Genomic DNA, 6173 nt, shown 5'->3' with positions numbered 1-6173 from the left:
ATATGTGAATTGTAATATTTACTTGAAGTTTGAAGAAATACAAATTATTATGTTAAACCTTTTATCATGACAGGTTGAAAATGATACACAGCGGAAATCATATTTTATGTAAGTCAGTAACGTAAATAATATAATCAGAGTTCATATTGTAATTTTATTTTTCATTTTTCAGACGGATGCTATTGAAAAAGCAGAAAGATAATGAAAATATCAATGCAGTTACTTGTGCAACTGAGTGGGAAGACATCAATAAATCAGATTGCGACAATTCGCAGATCGATATGATGGATTCTCAGGTCAGTGCGACAGTAACGAGCGGTGTACATCCTGCAGAAGAATATCTCAATACAAATATGCAGGATGTTCAAACGCAAGGTATGTATAATAAAAATTCTCCCGATGCAGAAAGTATCAAAAAAGGCTGGGAGAATGTAGTACATAATAGCAATGTAGAAAATAGCATGCCCGAAGGTCGACGCATAGTTGACATATGTTTTATGTGGAATGAGATCCACAGAACATTTGATAACCATGCTAAAGGAATTGAGTGCCAATTTAAAGATTGGAAACTCATAAAATCCCGTCGTCGTGGGTTACTGACGCAGTTGTTCTTCAAATGCGACATGTGCCATTATGAAGACAACATTTGGTCAGAAGCAGTGGACAATAACACATTTGATGTTAATACGGCAGCTGCTATAGGTACTGTAAGAAATGTATATTAGATTACAGTATAATTGGAAAAGGGTGCGACATCTGTCGGATTAAGCAGATGTTATAAGACAGAGCAGGCGGCGCTGTGAGAGAGAGTCGTCGTAGTCATCGTCGAGAGAGAGACGTGGTAGAGAGAGAGTAGAGAGAGATTCGAGAGAGAGTCGAGAGAGAAAGGAGCGTGTGTGACTAGGAGTAGTCGGGTTAACACGTGGGCAGCGAGAGAAGGAAATCAGTCTCGTGGGCTAATGAGTGTCGGTATTAATTAGGAAATAGAGGTCGGGTTCATCGGTCGAAGAGTGCGGTCAAATCCGATGTACGTGTAGTCGGGTATAGCGGCAGTGATAGTTTTGTAACGGCTGTGTGCGGCGACCACGGAACACGTGGCGAGCGGACTTTTGTGTAGCTTGAATAAATAACTGTTATTTCTTTGTTGTGAACCAGACTATACTATTTAATACCTTACACTACAGTTACAGTTGGTATTGGTCACTCTCAATTGGAAGAGTTGTGTTCCGCGATGAATATTCCTTGCATGAAAAGAAATATATTGAAGAAAGAGAAAAAGTAGTGGATAATTTCGAGAAAACTGCCATGGAAAATATAAAAATGTCAGCTGAAGCTGAAAAGCGACTTGCTCTCGAAAAAAATGGAACCATAAACAGTATTCCGTACATAACTGTAGTGGCGGATGGCAGCTGGATGAAAAGATCTTATGGCACCGCATATGATTCACTTTCTGGTGTAGGTGCAATAATTGGTTTTCATACAAAGAAAGTTCTCTTCGTTGGCATTCGTAACAAATATTGTGCAATATGTGATGCGGCAATGCGACAAAATGTTGAAAATAAAAAACATAAATGTGTTGTGCCCTCGGTTACGATAAGCACAACCGGTAATTGGGATCCGGTGCAGACGTGCAAACGTATAGGATAATAAGGGAATCTTGTAGTCTTGAGGAGTTTCTTAATAAAATGTATTATTTAATGTAATAGAACTTGTCTTCTTACAATTCCTGATTACGCTCTTATTGCACTTCACATATATACTTTTTAGCTTATCCTACATCGATTAGATTAATGTATCGCGTTATTGTAATGCAGGACACTCGTATTACTCTCGAGTCAGTTGTCTCTCACCTGAGACATGTAACGTGCGCCTATAGACTGGACAGTATTTTTCTCTTCACTCTCTCTCTCGAGTAAGTGGTCCAACTCTTTATATATAATTCATGAAATTAGGGAATTAGGTTACCGACTTAATTACCTAACAGTTCAAAAGTGTAACGTGATGTTTCTGCAGCGCGTGCACTTTTGATTTACTTGCCGTATTTCGCAGTGTTCGTTTATACAATACGTGCATTTCGGCTGAAATGTCTTTTAGCGTTTCATCATGTTTTGTCCTACATAACAAATGTTACAAAAATTTTGATCGCAGTGCAACCTCTACAAGCATGGAAAGCGATGCAATTGTAGAAGGATTTAAGAATAGTATTGAAATGCATGGACTCATATACAAAACAGTTGTTGCCGATGATGATAGCAACGTGTATCAATCCAATATTGACAATAGGCCATATCGCGATTAAAATGTAACAGTAAAGAAAGTAGAATTTACAAATCATCTCCTTCGTAATCTATGTAAAAAATTAAAAACCGTGGGAGAAATAACACAGCCAAAGCACGAAAGAAAGCGCGGCTTCATACAAGTACGAAATGTTGTAAAAAACAATATATTGAAAATACGAAAAGAAATAATAGAGGCAGCTAAAATACGAAGAGAAAAGAAGCTTCCTCAACATACTAAAGCTTTAGAATTGCAAAAAGATATTTTAAACATTCCTAGTTACGTGTCCTAGTCTGGTAAACATAAACGCTGTGAGGAACGCGGGCGAAAATGTAAACTGGAAAATGATGACAAGGAAACAAATTATTTACCGTATCTGAAAATTCATGGATTGTATAAAAAAATAGAGAATGCTATCATGTACATTAGCGGTTACTCGGACAGCTTGCTATTAAATTTAACTAACAATCCTGCAGAATCGTTCAATTCGATAATCTGTAAGACAATAGGAGGAAAACATCTTTTCTTCGGTGCAAAGGGATCGTATAATGCTCGAGTAGCAGGATCTGTTGTGGAATATAATACACACATACAATATAATACAACAAGTTCTATTAGAAATACATAAGAGCAAATTTAACAACGTTCCACCCATTGTTGAGAATCTGATAAAACGGCGAAAAAGAAAAGTCGCCACAACGAAAGATTCTCGGCAGATGCACGAAAAAGTCAAGAACTGGAAAAGAGAATCAGGAACAGATCATTATTACGGGCCCCAATCTCATAAACCAGATCTTCCAGAAGATGTTTTTGAGCAACTTCGTGTAAACTATATGAATAAGTTGTTGGACAATGGCATAAATTGGAAGGAAATAGAACGCGAAACCGTACGACAACACAAATCAGAGTTGTGGCTTTCATTACGAGGAGAAATGTTGACGGCTTCCAATTTGGGGTAGTATGTCGAATGAGACCAACAAGTGTGCAAGTGTTGTGAAAAACATTTTATTTCCTCCGTCTATAGACTCTGCAGCCATGAAATATGGTCGCGACAAAGAGGAAATAGCAAGGTGAGAAATCGGTGAGAAGCTGAAGAAAGAAATAAATGTATGTGGATTATTTATTGACAAAGAAAATCCATACTTAGGTGCTTCTCCTGATGGTCTAATCGATAATGACGGCATAATAGAAATAAAATGTCCATTATCAGCTGAAAATCTCACCGCGGAGGAAGCTGTGCAGACCTTGCCTCAAATCAAAAATATATTTGACAAAAAAGATCCCAACAAAATGAATCGAAATCACCGATTCTTCTATCAAGTACAAGGTCAAGTGAATATTACGCAGCGATATTATTGCATTTTCGTAATATGGATACCAAAAAGCAATAAAATTATATTGGGTGTACAACTTAATTCGGTCCGTTTTTTTGCTTGAAAAACGCATTTATTTGGTGAAAGATTATGGACTCGTTGGTGAAAGATTATAGACTCGTGTCTGGTCGCATATTCTGGACGTTTTTCGGCTATAGCTCGCTTTAAACGGATCAATTGTCGCCTGTAGAAGTCTCCCGTGATGGTTTGACCAGGTTTTAGCAGCTCATAGTGGATCACACCCTTCTGATCCCACCAAATACAGAGCATTACCTTGGCATCATGGATATTCGGCTTCGGCGTTGATGTTCCCGGTTGACCGGGTTTTACATACGATTTTTTGCGTTTCGGGTTGTCGTAGTGAATCCATTTTTCGTCCCCGGTAATGATTCGATGCAGAAAAGACTTCTTTTTGTACCGTTCAAGCAACATTTCGGACATGCAAAATCGTCGTTCGATATCTCTCGGTTTCAATTCGTATGGGACCCAATTTCCTTGCTTTTGGATGTATCCCGCGGCTTTGAGTCGTTTCGAAATAGCTTGTTGAGTAACTTCCAATGTTCTTGCGAGCTCTTTTTGCGTTTGACACGAATCTTGATCGAGTAATGTTTCTAATTCTTCATCTTCAAACTTTTTCGGTTGACCCGAACGCTCTTTGTCTTCAACACTAAAATCACCACTTTGAAATCGTCGAAACCATTCTCTGCAAGATTTATCCGACGGTGCAGATTCACCATAAACTTCCACAAGCATTCGATGCGCTTCAGCTGCACTTTTCTTCCAATTGAAACAGAATATCAAAACTCCCACAAATGGTGCTTATTTGGAACGAAACTCGACATTTTCAACGCAGTAAAAATTGAACTTGTTGTGCAAAACTCAAAGGCTTGTAAACAATATTTGGTTGACAGATGTTGACACTTCACGATACAGCAAAAATCAGCTGTCACCGTCAACCATTTATAGCACCTAGAGCCATTTTTTGAAAACGGACCGAACTAAGTTGTACACCCAATATATATATGTTAATAAAGACACAGATTTTTGGATAAATCCAAATGCTGCCTTTCTTTACACGTTTCTATAAGAAATGCATGCTTCCGGAAATTTTAGACAGTCGCCACAATAGGCACATGCCAATTAGAAATCCAATATATATATTAGAAGCAAAAAAAGAAGCTTGCACAAGAAAAAATCGACTGAATGTTGGAAAAGAAATGGAAGGGGAAAACATTTGCGAATCAGGTAAACGATTAAAACAAAATGCTTCACAAATGAAAGCACTAATAATAGATAATACTGCGTCCCTTACTGCCGAGAATGAAGATTGCATATTCATTAGTTATTCAAACAAAAAATGCGATCTGACAAAGGAAGAAGTTGCAAAAAAAAAAAGAGATAATAGATAACATGACTGCCTCTCTGGATGTATTGAAGGAAAACGTGTTACCCTTGACAAGTAAATTGTCTGATGACCCGCTGAACGTATTGTTGCGTGTGATAAGGGAAACAACGTGTATTGAAACGCAAAGCGTATTGTACATAGTGTATCTAGACTTAATAGAACCAAGCAAAAATGACAGAAGTTTGCAAATTATAGGTGGAAATTGTACGGATCATTGGCGATGTATATTTTTGGATGGAGCCATGCTTCATGTGTAAGATAGTCTACCAGACTGTACATATGAAAAACTAGCAAAACAAGAAAAAGAATATATTCGCCGACGTTACCCTATGATAACAAAAGAAAACATTATTTTTGAAAAGGTTAAAGCACAACCGGATACAACATCGTGTGGAATTTTTGCTGCTGCATTTGCAACAACATTAGCTTTGGGAGGAAATCCATGTGAGGAGAAATACTCTGATGATATAAAAAGTTTCAGGCAGTTCCTGATAAAAATTATTGAAACAAACCAGCTGCTACTGTTTCCACACATTTAAAAAGGCATAATAGATCTTATAACAAAATATAATAAATAAATATGCCGTATATTGAAAAATAGTTAAAAAAAGAAATACATGTTATTTACTGAAGCATTATAATAAAGCCTATTAGTATTCTGTATATTTTAAAAATGAAAGGAAGAATTAATGAGCAGAATATCGAGAGAAATATAATAGGTGTTTAAAAAATAATAATGCTAAACATCGGAGAGACGAATAAAAATAGTGGTTGCGTTCTCACGGGAATGGGCGGTGGAGGGGCTCATTCATCATTTTTATTATTGGGTGTACAACTTACAAGGAAACGGTCGGGGGCGTCCCTCACCGAATTTGATGAGCATTGGATATGTTGTAGAGCATCAAAAAACATTAGACACGTATTTTTTTTTATGTGCTTATCTCGAGGTTTAGGGGTTGAAACCACCCCTTGAAAAAAACGGACTTTTTCATTTTTATTTAATATTTCCTAAAATATGAGGTATATGAAAAAATATTTCAGACAAAAGTTTTACAGTATCTTATGCCCTTTCCATCGGTCTATTCAAATTTTTTAAAATGCAATATTTCACCCCCCCC

The sequence above is a fragment of the Odontomachus brunneus genome, unplaced genomic scaffold (genome assembly GCF_010583005.1).
Source record: "Odontomachus brunneus isolate Ranch 3 - 2012 unplaced genomic scaffold, Obru_v1 Obru_scaffold_307, whole genome shotgun sequence".
Lineage (NCBI taxonomy): Eukaryota > Metazoa > Arthropoda > Insecta > Hymenoptera > Formicidae > Odontomachus > Odontomachus brunneus.
This window is presented reverse-complemented; position numbering follows the sequence as displayed.